Here is a 17,940-nt window from a genome sequence, read left to right on the forward strand (position 1 = left end):
GGGGCTGATACAGCTTTCAAAGTAAGGAGTCCAAGGTTCGAGCCCCCCTGACACCAACAAGCTGCTGTTAAGTTTTGTTTTTGCCTGACTGAATTTGGCATAAAAAAAACTGACTGATTGTTAGGTTTTTTAAACAGTGCAAGAGGATAGGCAAAGAAATACACAAATTCATAACATTATCACATTTTAAGGAAAAAAAAACTGTTGGTTGGTCACCATTTTCGTCAGGACAAGGCCCAGCCCCTGTGAATACCTGTAGATACTAGAAGCTCTTCAGTATTTTCGTGTTTAGGTGTGGGTGTATGTGGGTGTGAGTGTTTTAGAGGCTGTTGTGCTGTGCAATGACAACAAAGGTGATTCTGATTCTGATTCTCTCATTTGCACTTCTCCCACTGAGGCAAAAACCTATTTGTGGCACCACCTTTCCTTTTTCTCTGTGGCAGCTGAAAACCTCACAAATGTGGAATTTTTCCCTCCATATTTTTTTCCACATAAAAACATTAGAGCTTTAAAAAAAAAAAAAACAAGTGCAGATTTGAATAAAAAAAAGTGTGTTATATAATCCAGGGTCACTAACGGATTAATACTGCCCACAATGTGATTTGCGTCTCTGTACGATCTACATACATCAACCTCATTTTCATAAGTGCAATCAGGCTGCAGAGCAGAGAGATGATCTCGTTTAGTCATATGCTGATTTATTCATCATTTGCATACCAATCGGTGCCGAGGTGATAATGAGAGAGTGAAAACAAGGAGATAAATAAAACACATACTGAGAACAAGGGAAGAGAAATAAAAGAAGCACAAGAGCTAAAATAAAGACGGAGAGGGAGGGTCAACAGCTCACCTGCTGTTCAGGTGTGTGCAGTATTCAGGTGTCATTTCCACACTGTGCGTTTCATCATTGTGTGGAAGGCTTCCTGGTAACACGTCCATTTTTTATTCTGTGGAACTACAACTATTATACTCCACACTGGCCCTCGTGAAAGCAAAGAGGAGCGCTTGTTGTCCTGCTCGGTGTCCAGTCTCTTCCTGTGACATCATACTGGTACAGTGTGCGTGCAGAGCGGAGCTGCTCTGGTTCATTCCAGTCTGGACTGCTTTGGCTCGGGGACTGTCTTTGCCATATGGGCTGCTCTGGCACAGACGTGCTGTTCTCTTCACTTGGTTGAGCACTAAACATTAATCAGTCACTTTCTGTTCACATGCTGCTCAGCTAATATCAACAACTAATTTATTTAATGCCTTAACAGTTGTCATACATTTAACTTTTAAAATTACGTTTCATAAAGCGTCCTCCAGATAATAATCATCACTTTTTTCCAGCCTGACAACAGGTCAACAAAATTCAGGATGCAGGTCATGGCTGTTACATACAAAGAAAGAGAATGCAAAACATAGTAATGTTTTTATTTGCTTGTTGTCACAGTGGTTTAGTGCAGAGTTGCACAAGATGATGGCAACTCTCTCAAAGATCTATCTACAGTTCTGTGTCACCTCTGTGGCCAAATTTGTGTGAGGTTGAGACAGAAGCGAGGTGCCATAACTTTCAAAAGAAAGTCTCCTCTGAAGGTTTCCTGCTGTCCATTTAAATTCAGCAAAAACTATGCCAACATGTCCTCATGTGTTGTAATCATGTGTTGTAACTGCCAGATACAACACATGATTGTGTTGACTGATGTTATCCAATCATAAGATCGATACGGCTGCAAAAGTTCTTGTTAAGAGGCAGGATGTGGATTGTGGGGGTATGGGAGTCTGGGGTTGAGTCCCCCCGACACTGAGAGCTGTTGTGTTTTCACCTGCTGTTAAGTTACGTTTTGTTTAAGTTACTGGTTAAGGCATTGAGGAAAAAAAAAGTAAGGGGTTGGGCAAAGACCATCCTAAAACACATTTTACACATATAATCTGTAATTTTACACACCTCTTTATGAGTTATATGGTTTCCATAGAGGTCCATTAGTCCACTTTACAAGCTGGTTTATACTTCATACTAAGTATAGATCTGTGATGTCCTTTCTGCTGGTTCTAGTTGGCTGAGTCCTTGTTGTCTGTGAGATGAGCTGACCTTTTGTCAGCAGGACAGACAGACTTTTTTTGTCGACATCTGATTGGTTCTTTGTGTTGTTTCTTTTTACACACAGTTTTACTGCCTTTGTTTTCCTCTGGGATTCTGTAGCATACCCTTTATTTAGAAAGGTCAGTACTGCCCAGCTGGTGCTGTGTGTGTGTGTGCGCAGTGCTCTCAGCCTCAGGATGCTATAAATCGTGCAGTGGTTTTTATTCACCAGCACATATTAACATTCATAGCGTCAGTGCGTTGCTTCAGGGGATTGGGAGGGTTGAGATGATGTCATGGCTGAAACCTGAAGAGATCTCAACACACACACACACACTTACTTCATTAGGACAGCATGAAACTCTCCACTCAGGACCTTTAAAACTAATGATGAACTCTGTCTCTGCAGGAACCCTCAGACGAGAGCCGCAGCAGCACAACAGTAAGTCTTTTTGCCTTTATGGTTGTTTGTTGCTGGTGTGGGCAGATGTGCACTTTTATTGATGCTGGTTTTTCATTCTTTCTGTGTTCATCATGTGTTTTGATAATCATTAAGGATCCAGCCACATCGATGCTGACACCTGGTTTAACAGCTGCTCTTTATTACTCACTTGACTGTAACATCACTGCACACAGTCTCTCACACACACACAGGAGACTTTATAGTAATCTGACCGTCAACACTGTAAGTCTGTGCGGAATTTGAGGCGTTGATGTGATTCATGTTGTCATCAGCTTGTCTGCATTAGAGGGATTCTCCATCAGTTCAAGAGTCAAATGTAGCTTTTCGCTGCTGACATGGAAGGAACACAAGCAAGTTTGGTTTACTGTTAAATTATGGACCAGTTTTCCTTCAGGCCTCTGCTATCTAAAACAACATGTAAACATTTGTTTGCACAAGATGTGTTAAATTTTTTATCCATGTACAACGATGCTCTCTCCTGTTTCCAGTATTGATAAATTTTGCTTTAATGCCAAAATACAGCTACAGATTTCATCACTTAGCTGATCATGCAGCCCTCCTTCACTAGAAAAACAACAGTAATTGTTGAATTTGAAGGTGATTAAAATGCCTGATTTTTTTATGTACTCATTATTAGAGACATATATTTGATATTTTGTCACATCTTGCTCACAGCTGCTCTCACACAGACCTTCCACACCTTCCAAACCCAAACTAGTCGGCACAGTAATCACAGTCACATGCTTCTCGTCTTTTCTGGTTGAGATTTTCACATTATTCTGGACAAAGTGGAAATTTCTAGAGCCTCCATTAGCTTTTTGTGAGCTGTGGCACCGTGTCCACGGCGGCTGAAGGCCAGCCTGCAGCTCCTCCAGGAGGATGTGTGAGATCTTTTGGCTTCATGAGTGGAAATTTGTTCTGGAAAAGTACTCGTGCATTTATAGCAGCAGCGTTGAGGGAAATATATGAGATTCCCTCCTCAGTCCAAGCTAAATGATCTGAGTACTTCTACCACCACTGTAAAACACATGAGTGGAAGGTGTGTGTGTGTCTGTGTGTGTGTTTACAGCAGGCTGAGAGAAACTAATAAGGCTGGATTAGGATGGATTAACACCGCTGCCATCATCAGACATTCAGCTTTCTCCTCCCTCAACTTCTTCTTTCTTCTTTTCTTTGTAGCTGTGTCCTCTTCACCATCTCCTCTGCTGCAGTATATTCCTCATGTTGTTCTTTTTCACTCCTCCTTTCCTCATCAGCCTCACCTCTCATTTGTCCTCTATTCCTCACTATTCTCCTTCTCATTGTACCTCTCCTCCCCCATCATCTCCATCCTTTCTCCTCCTCCTCCTCCTCCTCCTCCTCCTCCTCCCTGGAGACAGTAGAGAAGCTATGGGAGCAGTAGCAGGGCCAGAATTTACATCTTGATATATCAGTTTCCTGCAGCAGTAGAGGCGGTGATGGATGGCGTGTTGCCGGCGCCGCGGTGCTGCCATGAGTTACCGTGGTGATTACCAGCAGAGACGGCCACTCACTGGCCACTTCATCATGGTGACTGGTGAGGAGGAAGGCGAGAAAAGAGAGAGAAAAAGGAGAGAGGGGTAGAAAAACAGAAAGGCGAGTAAGAAAAACACAATTGGAGTAGAATGCCAGGGAAGGCGGAAGCGGGTGGATGTGGCAGAAAGAGAGATATGAATCAGATGAAAATAAGATGTTCAGAGGAGGTGAGGAGTCTGCACAATGAGGTGAAAAGCTGAATATTTCCTCTTTATGAGTTCAGCGCAGAGATACTATAGATTTAAGGATTGGGATACTGCAAGTTTCTGAGGGAGGAAGACGGTTCCTTTGTTGACACCCAGGGGTGATAGTTGCAACATGCTGGATTGGAGAATGAGGTAACACCAACAGGGAGCACTCAAGTAAATTAACCCCTCCCACCAATCAATAATCTGGATATAGGGTAGGTGGGGACTCTAAATTGGCCATAGGTGTGAGTAGTGAGCCCTGTGCTAGTTTTGGTATTTATAGTTGATTTCCCTGTTCATGACTATTGTACAGAGCTCCACCTCTTTGCCTATATATTGATTATTATGGTGTAAGACAGACTAGGGCTCTGCCAAGATGGTGACAGCTGGTGCCTCCTATAATAAGCTTGACATCACAGGAGGTTCATCCATGCATGCAGTGCATTCTGTCCATCTGTTCTGATGTGAGCTGCAGTTTTTTAGTTGTAGAGATTTCTGCCGTGACTCCAAGACAATAGAACCAGATAGCACTGGGTGCTGCTCAAAGAATAAGCAGGACAACCGAATAATGACCAGGACACTCAAGAAAGTACACAGAGATCTAGGAAGGCCAACTATCCATAAGAACTGAGTGTGTTCACATACAGCCATGTTAATTGGATCAGCTGTAGTATGTCTGAGGCTTCAGTGGCTCTGTGCTGCTTTCTGGGTGCAGCAGGGAGCGTTCACCTCTCTCCTCTCTGTGTCTCATCCTGTGGTTGGTGATTTCATGTCTAGACCAGTTGCTGCCTGCCATCCAGCTGAGGGAAAATCTGACTTGTCCTCCTCCCTCCTGCCCTCTATAAAACCTGAGGAAAAACAGATCAATTCTGGGCAGCCTGCTCTTTTTGCCACAGGCTCATCGAAATGGAAAGTTACAGGTCACAGCACAGCTCTGGTGAAGGAGGAGATGGATAGAAAGTCAGGGTCTAATAAGGTCATAGTGCAGATCAGGTGATCAGTGCAAAGATGTTTATTTACATTTTCAAATAACAAATGGATTACAGAGCGAAATACTTTACATTTGCACATATGTACGTTGTTATTATTGTAAACAATGTAATGTAATGTGACTTTGTCACCTGTCCTGTCTGCAAAGAAAAGTCTGATAAGTTATTTTAAGGTGTACATCTCAGCTTTATTTTCTTCTCTCCTCCCACATCATGCCGTATATGTATCTGTTACTGTGGAGCGACACTGTAGTGAGGGGATGTGTGAGAAAAACTTCAACACGCTGTTTCCATACTGACAGTCATTGTTTCTTTTAATTGTTGAACTATATTCTGACCTTTACTTAAGATTAAGAAAACCTTTATTAGTCCCACAATGGGGAAACTGCATTTTTGCAACAGCAGATAAGTTAAGAAAAGATATATACATTATAAAATAGACTACCAATAAAATATAGAATAGAATAGAATAAAAAAAACTATACATATTAACAGTTATTGTACAGGTGAGTGGAGGTAGAGGTAGCCTCTTCAGCTCCTGCCAGCAGCTGTTATTACAGAGTTATTACAGAGTAGTAACACCAGTTAGTTGTTATTGAAGACGTTTTAGTGTTGTAATGTCAGGAAACACAACAGAGCACAATACTTACTACACACAGTATATGCTAAATGTAACAGATTACTATGTACAACAGAAAAGTTGGAACCAGTGTCAGAGCCGTCCTGATTATGTAGATAAACATGGAATCCAGCACGTGTTACATTTTTAACAACAACCATATTCACTCATTTTTTGTATGTATACTTACTGCAGCATGAGTGTGTGTCTGTATGTGTGTGTTTTTCCCTCCTGGTGAATAATTTACCACCATGCAGTTCAACCTTGAGGTGTCCTCTGTTCTCTGAACGTCCACCACACTACACACACACACATACACACACACACACACACACACAGATTTCTGCTACTGCCTCTTCTCTCACTGACACACACTTGATCTTCACACAGACTTGTGTGTGTGTGTCTCTCTGGTCAGGGAGGTCTAGGGATTAAATCCGTCCTCTGGTCCCGTTTAATTCTTTATGTGAGCAGGAGGAGACGGCGGTGTCAGATCCATGAACGTGGTGATGCAGAAGAACATCAACCGTGTTAGCAAAATGTCCAGGACTCCTTTACATGTGTCCTGACTCTGTAAAAATGTCAAGATACTAAAAGTCTGCGGCTGCCTTTTATACATATTTTACTGCTTACAGCCGCGCAGCAGCAGCATTATGGTGACTTCAGATATGCCTGTTTAAATGAGCTACAGAAACATTACGTTGTCCACTGTGAGCTACTACAGCCGTGCATCACAGAGTAAAGTTTAAACCTGTAAACTCAGCATAACTGCAGCGGTGGAAAACCTACATGCTGCAGCAGCTTGACCATTACAATAAAAGGATCATGGCTGAATGTTAGGTTTGGACATCAACATCATTTGGACATTATAACCTGTGAGGTTGTTATTGATATGTAAGAAAATACTCTTGGAGGACACCATGGTTCTGTTAGTGTTCTAGACGTCGTAGATGCCATGTTTTGTGTCGGTTGCCCATTTTCAGACAGCAAATTATACTGTGGACGGGAACAGGTGTTGTTACCATGGTAACCCATACCCAAGACTCTCATCCCATAATCTCAGTGAGAGTGGAAATGGCTTATTGTTGCCTCTTGTGGCCACTGTGTGTGTGTGTCTTTGTCCGTATGAGTATGCTAAGCTTGTCAATGGGAAGTCCATTCATCCCAATGGGAGCATCTGTGTACTTTGTGTTTGTTGAACGCCTCCTTTTTCCAGTTTGGAATTTGCTTCAAGTACATTCATTAATATGGATGTTAGCTGTTGGTTGAGAGTAGGTTAAAATTAGATTTCTTCATAGGATGGCCGGGCTTTACTTTCCAAGATCGGGTGAGAAGTTCAGTGGAATTTTACCGCAGTCGACCTCAGAGAGGAGAGAAGTGTTCATGCTGTATAGTTTATATCCCACTTCAGTTTGCAGGGCTTGGTTACTCTTTTTATAACTGACAACGTCCTCCAGATGAAACCACACACTGCCTCTGCAACACACAAATGTTTTCTGATGAATCAGACAAAAAGTCCAGTTGCGTCTGTATTCAGGAAATGATGAAACCAACATTTTTATGGACCTGTGTTTCAAAAACCACAATTTAATTATGCCTTTTTCCTGTTTAAAAATCGGTTTCAGTTTTTCCAAACCAATATACCAAGCAGAAACCGTCCTCCATATTATTTTTGTGCTGGAACAAATGATTAATTGCCTCCCTTTAACACCCTGTGGTGTGATGCTGGTATGAATCAGTGGCAGCAGCTCAGATGAAATAAACAGAGAAAGGAGTCTTTTAACACAATAGTGACCCGGTATTTGATGCTCAGTGACAAAGAATCACATCCGCCAGCTTTGACACAAACAGGTGTAATATCACATCGGTTATTATTCATACAGTAGGCTCAACTCAACGTTTTTTTTTTTTCTTTTAATAAAATGATGCATCTCCACCTGCCGTCTCTTTCATCGAGCCACAATGAAATCTCTGTGCACATGCGTCCCAATTGACAAATCAAATTGAGCTGAGCTGGTGCAGAACGTGACAATGGAGTCGCACGCCTCACAAAGCATCTATCTGCATGTAGGAGGAAGCAAAAGGGGGCTTTCAGTGCACAAAGGGAAGCATTATCGCCTCTCGATCTGATGCTTCCCTTGATTTTTTTTTTCCCCTCCCTCCATCTCTCTCTCCCTCTCTCTCTCTCTCTCTCTCTCTCTCTCTCTCTCTCTTTCTTCCTCTCTCATCCCCTCCCCCAAAGGCATCTGGCTGCTCTTTAATTGCTGGTGTGAATCAGATGAGGAGAAGTTGCTGCCTGCTCTTTGAATACATGCCTCTACGCAACAGTGCTTCCATTTAAGAGACACATCTCTGAAGGTCCGTGTCTGTGTGTGTGTGAGAGTGTGTACACTTACAGTCCTTGTGAGGACCGGCTAATGTAGTGATGTAATGTAATGTAATGAATGTATTTGTATGTGTGTTTCCAGGTAAAGTGATGCAGCTTTAGCTCAGCACAGCTTCAGATGTTTGTGTACCAACCCGGCTGAATAAACTTTTATTGTTTCTCTGTGTTTACAAAAAACAGAATTATCCCAAGTTCACAACTCAAAAGTGTGTTGGTGGTGATAAGAAAAGAAAAGTACCCCCGCTGCGATTCCTCTGCTATTCTTCGGCAATATAAGCATCATTGTGATGAAGCAGTAATCTGTTTTCCTTTCTCTGCGCTCCAGTTTATTCTGCTCTGCTTTTGTTGGAGCTGCAGCTCCTCTGCAGCATCAGCAGTCTGCAAAGAGAAGCTAGAGTCTGAAAGTGAAATGGAGGGGTACTTGTTTGCGTTTTGCGTTCAGTGAGGGGAAAGCTCAAAGCTCACTGTCGACTCTTTTCACTGCAGAGAGAGAGATATTCAGAGCCTGAAGGCAAAGCTTTTTATTTAGTCTGTAGTGACCAAGAGGATGAGATAAAAGCAGCTGGAATGAGTTTCCTGGGATGGGATGGAGAGCTCAGGAGGGAGCAGAGAGCCGAGCTGCTTCTTCATATCACAAGAAGGAAGTTCAGTTGGTTTCAGCGTCTGATCAAAATCCTCCATTGGAGGCTTTCCAGGCAAACTGGAGGGAAGATTACTGCACAAGGCCAAAATGTGATGACAGAAGAGGCAAATGTTGTTGGTTATCTCATTTATTTTTCAGCATACTTCTTGTCTAGAGTAGGTCCAGCAACTGCAGAACATCAAGATTGTTTTGGAAGGAATCTGGAACCTTCAGAAGGTTTTCTCCAGCAGCAATGAAAAATGGCGGCTACTGAGCCCAGGATGATTGTAGCACTTCCTGGCATAGGAAACAAGCAAGCCACCACATACTGATGATTTATGATTGACAAACCAGCATAGGAATTATGTTGGTTACACTGTGCTGCTGCAGCACAAACTCTTCCTGGCCTCAGACTGCACCAACTCGGAGCTGGTTTGGAAAAAAGGTTCACTGAAATGTGTCTGACGTGAGAGACAGGCTGTGTGTTTTCTGATTCTGCCTTCGTTTTAGAGGAGATAGATCAGCTTCTGGACCAGATTTTGTGGGACAGTGAGTCATCATTATTACTAAACTGCATTGTACACCAGCTTGCACAGAGTCAGTAGGGCACATGTAAAGCTGAAGATACTGTGTATTATTTCAAAAGAAACATAGCTGTGGAGTTGTTCTGGTCTGAGTTGACTTTGACTCTAAAGGTGAACTGGTGCTGTTTGTGGCTCAGAGTCTGGACTGTTCTATGACTGAGAACTCCACCCAGTCGGAGTAAAACTCAAGCAGAAGGTTGAAGGGTTTGAAGGGTTTAGATGGAAAACAGAATTGACCAGAGAGAGGAATGACTGCATGTGTCCGGCTTTGTTCTATTACTCCTCTTTTCCTCATATTTAACAGCTGTGTGCTGTTTATTCTTTATCTCTGTCTTTGTGAGGACTAATGTGAATGTCAGCCCTTGGAGGTGACGACAGTTTGGCCAATCCTCACTTTGGAATCAGCCAGACTGCTTCAGGGTATCAGACCAGGAGATGCAGGGAATTCATGATGTCAGCGAGTGTCCTCACACGAAAAAGAAAGAAGTTCTTTTTATTTCCTGTCTTTCTATAGTTTAACTGACCTCAATCTGTGCTCAGAAATTGGGGTTAATGTACATTAAATCAGCCCTCACTTCTTCTCTGTCTACACACACACACACACACACACACACACACACACACACACTCAGACACACAAACACACACTCTCTCATAGACACACATGAATGGTGGTGGTGAAAAAGCCAAAACATCTGGACCTCTCATCAGATTTCTGGAAGTCGCTCGATCCAAACCGCTGCAGACTTTTATTTTTTCGACACACTCCCAAACATAGTTCCAGCTTTTTGATGTGCCATATTAATCTGAAAGTAAAAATAATCCACAGCGAGGTGGCCCAACAACCTGTATAAATAAGTAATGAGGCGCTAAACATGACATGCTAATCCTAGCACTGTTTCCATTGCATCTTTGTCTGTAAGTTCAGCATCCATTGACCGTGATGTCAGACCTCTGGAGAACCTGCTGCTGGAGGACCTGCTCTGTCACTTGCTCTCCTCCCCGTGTGCCGTCTGATATCATCAGCATTGTCTGGATGTTATTTGTCTCTGTGATTGGGTACATCATGTTAAAGCAGGATTCGATTCAAAGCGTTTAACATGGCAGATGTCCTCAGTATGATGAGGCCAGTGTTGTTTACTGGATTGTTTCTAAAGTTTGAAACATCTGTTGATCAGCACTGATATGATTTCATCATCTTTGTGATGTTCAATCAAACACATGAAGCTCCACATGCAGCTGTTTTACTCATATTTACATGCAGACACGCTTGATTTAAATTACTCTGAGATGCAGCCCTCTTTCTTTTATTGTGTCTGGTCCAAATCAGAGCAATCCGAGTCGCGTCCAGGTCCTGACAAGCAGCCTCGGTATCGGCTCTGATGGCAGCTGTGAGAGCACAGAGGAGGCTCAGCGGCGGGTTCTGCCACTTTTCCTTCTCCTTGATTGTAATTAGAGGGGATGGGAACAGACGGTGCCGCCTCAGCCCGCTGCTCCTGTCAATCAGCCCATTTAGCATGAATATAATACAAGGCTGCGAACACACACACACACACACTGCTCACATTAATTTTCTGTCATTGTTACTTCATCTGTTCTCTTTCATTTATTCTCTTTTTCCTCCTCATTCCACTGTTATTTTTTTCTGGCCAAAAGTATGTGGACACGTCTGTCAGCATCTTCTGCTTCCTGTGTTTCCTTAGTTTTGGCATGCCATGACTTTTGAAAGCTTGTTTTTATATTTTTGATTGATCAAATTCTGATGTGTTCGGCACACAGACCTGATCAACATGAAGCAATGGAGGCAGTGGCAGAAAGAACTGGTTCGCCTCTGATCTACTTCAGTTCTGGGTGACTCTTTCCAAGAAAAATCACAGCAAATCTCCCAAAATAACATCACAGTCTGCTGTCATTTATACACACACTGAAATATCACACATTATTTCTAAGATTTTTATTATATTATTATCATTTTTATTATTTTGTGTGGAAGAGGTGTGTTTTTAAATTAGTCTGCATTGCATAATTTTTTTAAAAAATAGTGGTTGATTCTTTTGACCTTAATTGTTTTCCATCATCATAGAGTGACTAATGTGTGTAATAGTTCTACTACAGCTCTGCCCCTTCAAACTGCTGTTTATTTATTATTATTATTATTTCATAAAGTGAGAAATTGGTTATTTTCTCATTTCTTCAAGCTCTGGGGAAAGAAAGAAATCCTTGTGTCACCTGCTTGTGAGTGTGTTCGCCGCTAACATGAGCGTAGACTCATTACTTACTGCACAGTGATTTTAACACTCATTAGTTAGAATTAAGCAAAGCAAAGCGAGATTACAGGCGCTCATTGTGTCCCTATTCTATTCTATTCTATTCTGTTCTATTCTATTCTATTCTATTCTATTCTTGCTCCTCTAGATGTGGATTAAGGCTGTCTTGTCTTCCGTGGTCTGTTGAGTTGGACTGAAATGTTAATCACTGCTGTTGCTTTACGTCCGTTTGTGGATTTTTCTCTGTGGTCAAAACGTGGATGGGCCTTCCTGTCTCTCTGCCAGACGAATGTAAATATTCATAGGCAGGATTTATTTTCTGTGTGTGTGTGTGTGTGTGTGTGAACGATGCTAATTGGTCCGTCCTGCAGAGCCCAGTCTGTCAGCGACAGAAGGGAAGGTGTTTAAAATGCAGAGAGCAGTCACGGCTGGAGGAATGCTAGCTACAAAACACTCCCTCTCCCTGTCACTTCCTCTGCCTCTCTCTATCTTGCTTTCTCTCTGTGTGTGTTTCTTTACCCTCTCTCTCTCTCTCTCTCTCTCTCTCTCTCTCTCTCTCTCTTTCCTTGTTGCTGTTTTCCCTCTCTCCTCTCTGTTGGTCTCTAACACCATCTGGTCATTTTCTGTGACTCAGCTCTGTCGCCTGCTGGAGGCTCTGCCACCCACCCACACACACACACACACACACACCTCATCTCACACAGACCTGTGACATTTAAAATTCATTGCCCTGGGGACATGTGTGTGTGACACTGCCTTGGTGCAGAGGTAAACACTGCACACAATTAAAATCAACACTGTCATCCCATGAACAGATCCCTGCAGGTCGTTTGTGTGCCTGCAAATGGCAGAAGTAGTCACAATTAGAGCAAATGTGAAAATGAAATCCCACCTGGTGGTTTACACAGTGTGGTTAGCGGGTAAGCATGCTAACTTGGGCATCGGCACAACACAATTCTTTACATAGAGGTCACTGATACAGGTCTTTAGCTGTTATTTCTCCAGATTCTGTAACCACATCAGTGTCAATAATGGACCATTAACACATTTTCCATTTATACCCAGGTCAAGTATAACATTTCCTAAACTGAGTTACAAGTACATCACTAATCACTAATTTTGCTGGTTAACATTTTGAATCTTGGTACATCCCTTTATAGACTGACTGATCTGATCCTCTACACACTCTATTTAAACTTATGTAAATGTTAAAGCTGTCTCAGATTAGAGGTGGTTGAATCTCTGGGTTGTCTTGCTCAGCTGAGCTGTGTAGTCACCAACACCAACACTGCCCTGTGGCACACTGTGTGCTGGGAATGATGCAAGCCGAGTGTGTCACGTGACATCTTCATAGAAGTGAGGAGGATTTATAGTCCTGCAGCTCAGTTAGAGTGAAATATCTTCACAAGATTTTTATCTTCTTTTTCTAGTTTTGGGATATAGATTTGTGTAGTTATACCCGTGACTGGAGTAGGCTTATTTTCAGCTGACAAGCCCTGCCTAATGACATGTTGCCTGTTCTTATTAGGCAAACAGTTGTCAGGTTTCATCTGTTTCTCGCGTTTCGTTTGTCTTTTACTCTTTGCTGCATTGACCCCTCCCTCCCTGCTGCCTCTCAGGTCCTAAGTGGATTAAATGGATTCGAAACACAAGCTGCGGCCACGCTAATAGCATTGCTTGAATTTTAAGCAATCCGCGGTGGATTGATTCGGAGTCTAAAGAGCAGCAGCACTGTAACGGAGATGCATGAAGCGCTCTTAGTAATGTAGCTCTCTGCTCTGACACAAAACTGTACATTAGCTGCCTGCTTAGTGAGCTTCAGTCTAATAGCCTGCAGTGTTCTTAATGGGGATACATTTGGATTTTTTTTTTCATGTCAGCACATTAAAACAAATATTCAGGTTTTTGTCACAGATCCGAATATCACAGAATAATTTTGATCCAACCTTCCATTACCTTAACCTGCTTTATTAGACTGGCTCAAAGGCTGGAACCGAGAGGGTACAGGGTACATCCTGGAGAGGTCACAGGTTATTTTCTTGTGTCATTTGCTCATTTTAGCTCAGAGAATAGTGAAACAAACGTCTATTTCCATTCCCAAACAATCGTACACGACAACTTGACTGTTTAAATCATAGTCAACTTACACAATAAGGGTGTGGTTGTTTGAGTGACAGGTAGGTTCCTTCACAGATCTTTACCTGTCAGACACAGCTCCACCTCTTTACCCGTATTTGGATTAACTGGAAATCAGTTGCTGCCAAGAGGCAGTCGGCTACCAGAGAATTCACACTGAACTAGGGTGACATTACAGAGTGATTACAGGAAATGCTAATGCAGTTCTGAATAGGAAAAGTTCACAGAAATGTGTGAGAGTTATGAGACAACGACAGAGAGTGTAAACCTGGAAGGCAGTGTGAAGCTCAGCACAGAATATCAGCATCAGCATTAGTGTTCGACCACGTGACGCACAGGCAGAAACAGAATGAGTGTTTTGTTGCATCCTGTCCTCGGCCTTCGTGTCGGCAACTGGCCTCAGCACCAGCCGTTAATTGCTTCTTGTCCCTCGCTGATGCAGCCTTTTCTCTGCTAATTTTAGGCAGCGGCTAATTATGAGTCTTACTACAGGGCAGTAACCTGATGAAGTGGTAATGACTGTGGAGGAAAAGGAGCCCAGGAAAACAGAAAACAAACACCGATGACACAGTAAACATAATACTGTAATTTCAACAGCATTTACAATAGGCACATTCTAATTGATTTAATTGACTAATGCCTTATTAAATCTATTGTAGATCAATCTTCTGTTTTCTGACTGCTTAATCGGCTAATTGCTTTAGCATAAATGTTACTCCTTTTCAAACTGATTTGGCTTCTAAGAGAGAAACAAGCCCTGCCAAGATGTTTTCTATACACTGATGGCTATTCAGATGGTAAATGCAAAATGCTCCCCTTCCTTTGGTGATCATTACAGGGTCTGAGCCAGCCTGTTTCTCTGGACAAAGATGTGATTGCAGCTGATTGGATTTGCGGCCACAGCTACAGCCCATCTCTCTCTCTCTCTCTGTCTGTCGCTGTGGTTAATGGTGCCTTTCTAAAGGCTTTATTAGAAGTAATTTGCTGCAGCGAGCGCTGACTGATATCTGGGCCATGACCCTGTCTCTCAGTTGAAGGGTAAAGAGGGAGTCCCAGTCACATTGAAAATGGCAGGCCCTGCACTCTGTCCATAGATTAAAGTCTTTACACTCTCTTTTCTGAATACATTGAAGAACACTGAGAAGGAGGAGGAAGAAGAGGAAGGTAATGACAGTTCTCATTGATTCAAACCAGAAATATGTCTATATTACCGTAATTTCCGGACTATAAGTCACACCTTTGGCTGGGTTATACTCAGGGGCGGCTTATATATGAAAAAAATAGACAATTAGTTAGCCTTGTGTCCTGACGTCCCATTACAAATATAATGGTAGCTCTTCTGTCCCTCTCCTGACGGTTCTCTTCCGCCTCCAGTTGTCCACACTTTGCATTCTGAGCATAGGTGATGCGGACGTTCATGGAACATGTGCTTGCAGCTGAGCCGATAGGCCGACAGGTCTGCCTTTAACTCATTTACAGGATGTTTATAGGAGTTTCTGTGCGGTGAAGCTAATCATTTCTCCGTGTGAGAACTTGTTGAAATGCGTGTGTCTCACTCTCAATGCCCTGCAGCCGTACCACTTAAGTTAAGAGGAATTCAAGAGGCAACATTATGCTTAAAACGTAGTGATTTACGCTGGTCTGCTAGTGCGACTAATAGTCCGGTGCGACTTATCTATGTTTTTTTTCTTCTTCATTACGCATTTTTTGGCTGGTGCGACTTATACTCCGGTGCGACTTATAGTCTGTATAATACGGTACATTTTACAGGAAGTGCTACAAAAATACCATGCGAATGGTGAATTAGCTGTGCCCTCTGGTGCCAGGTGACACTGTTACAGAAGCACGGTGAAGTCAGTGAATGGAGCAGAGTAGGGTGGGTGGATGGGTCAGTCAACACTGGAAGCTGCTGGTCGTTACTGTTTTCAAACCTGATGTAGATAAAAGTACAACATACACAACAAGGGTAAAGTAATTTCCAAGTTATCAGTCCATTTAATGGCAATTATCAGTGCTACTAGGGCACAATAGCCAATAGATCTGAAGGTGTGTCATCATATATTCTTATGTGATATAAACAGACAGAAGGTGATATATAAATCATACAAAGCTGGTATATGATGCCTGAGTGGTGACTGATAATGGAGGCACCTACTACTGTGTTTGGGTTCTGCATCACCCTGGTCCCAATAAAGACCACAACAGCAAATAATCCAAAATCAACATGACTCTCCTCAGTGAGTAGAACAGACATCTGGAACACAGTCATGCAATAATAACTGATGAAAGCCATTTGATGGGGTGGTAACATTCAAAGAGGGTTGCAGTGATCATGCTAACATACATACATAATAAACATGAGCTCTACCTGACAGACTAATGCAGATAAACAGTGATCTTTACTCCCTGTTTACTTCAGTCAGTGAGCCAACAGACATGTTTTCAGTGGAAGGACAGTTCCAGAGTTTGGACCTCTCACCTCCTCAACCCTCATTATCATGTATTTAGAGGTTTGTCCACAGAGCAGCAACATACAGAGGTCATCGGTAGCTGTGTTTACTTCTGCTTCAGTCCTGATCTCTGCAGAAAGGTGGTGAATACTGACAATGATGCTCTTAGGGAAAGCGTCATAATGTTTACTACTGAAGCTGGATGTTGGAGCGCAGCAGCTAACCCAGTCTCCATCAGTGTTTCCATAGATACAGAGCGTGCCTCGTGAGGATGCGGCTATATACAGTATGCCATGCATATTCATAAAGAATTATACAGTGGCCTCCACGCTCAGTGTGTGAAACAGACTGCACGCTCTGTGGCTGATACAATATTAATTGCCTAAAAGTGATGTGTGGTGATGATCTTAGTATGGAATGCATGTAAATGGGATCTCCAGTGTAATTCAATACTGGAATGGTTTCTAGGAATTTGTGATATTTGTACCCTTCTCAGCAAAAAAAAAACCAATCCACATTCCATGCCTTGCTTATAAGTCTGCAGCTATTGCATGTCCGCTTCCTTCCTGAGCTGTATTTTTAGGCCCCATGTTGCATGTGGTGCTGTGAGCTGTAAGTACAGAAATATGGTGCTTTCTCAGCTGTGTGAGTGAAGTGAAGCAGGAAGATGTGACTCCCTTGACATGAACCCTTCATTTGCTCGCTTCTGCCAACCAACGCAGCATCTGTGGACTTAATAAAAATGGGAGTCGTGATGTGAAATAAAGCAATTCTGAGGACTTTGTTGCCTCGTGCATGTGGAGCTTTGGTGCGCTCTGTTGAAGCAGAAGGAAAGGCTGATCTGTAATGAGTTATCAGTGGTCTGTTGAGTGGAGGGCATCTTAGAACTGTGGTGTCTTTGAAGATTGAATGTTTACAGATTTTCATCAGGGACTGCTGCCATGCTCCATTAACATTTTTAATGCAGATGGAATTTGTGGAAGGTCCCTCGATGCGTTTTGAAGAAGTGGAACAGTGTGTGTCTAAAAGCAGCAGAGAAGCATGACACTTTTATTCTGATTTATGGGTCATTTCTTTAAAAAGATGGACATCCTGGACTCCGTCTGAGGCTGAACAGCCACACGTGTGTCGCACTTTAAAGAGCTCCAGCAAGACCCTCAGCTGCAGATTGTCCCCAATTTAGCCCCTTTCTCAGAAGTGTTTGACTTTAAGGCTGCAGTTGTGTGGCGAGACTGAGAGCATTCAGGGAATGCGATAAGAAAAAGAAAAACAGGAAAGGCTCTAATATTGAAATGATAAAAGGGTAGCAAGTATGACTCTATCCATTCTTTCTGTTACTTTTTTGGTTGTTGGTGGTAGCAGGGTAAGCAAAGCCTTTTTTTATATTGTAAAAAATACCACTAAGGCCCACTAAGTCACAGGTATTCATCAGCGGTGCTTTGCTTTGATTATACATGACACTGAGGTCAGGATGCCAATTTTAGCCGACGACCTGTCAATGAATTTGGTGACTCTCTTCATTCTCTGCCACAAAAATGTCTTCAATCAGTGTTAATTGAAGTAAAAGACAACTATACCATGTTGCTTTTTACTGCTGTAGCAGCAATGCGATGTTTTGTA

General features: G+C 42.5%; 1 protein-coding gene across 1 annotated transcript in view; it reads left to right on the top strand.

The window, feature by feature from the left end:
* The window catches only part of enox1 (ecto-NOX disulfide-thiol exchanger 1), a 66,626-nt gene that overhangs the window by 19,555 nt on the left and 29,131 nt on the right, over positions 1 to 17,940 (top strand). The window contains 1 exon segment of the mRNA XM_028394156.1: positions 2,472 to 2,504. The gene's annotated coding sequence lies outside the window, so the exon portion shown is untranslated.

Source organism: Parambassis ranga, chromosome 21, assembly GCF_900634625.1.
Source record: "Parambassis ranga chromosome 21, fParRan2.1, whole genome shotgun sequence".
NCBI lineage: Eukaryota > Metazoa > Chordata > Actinopteri > Ambassidae > Parambassis > Parambassis ranga.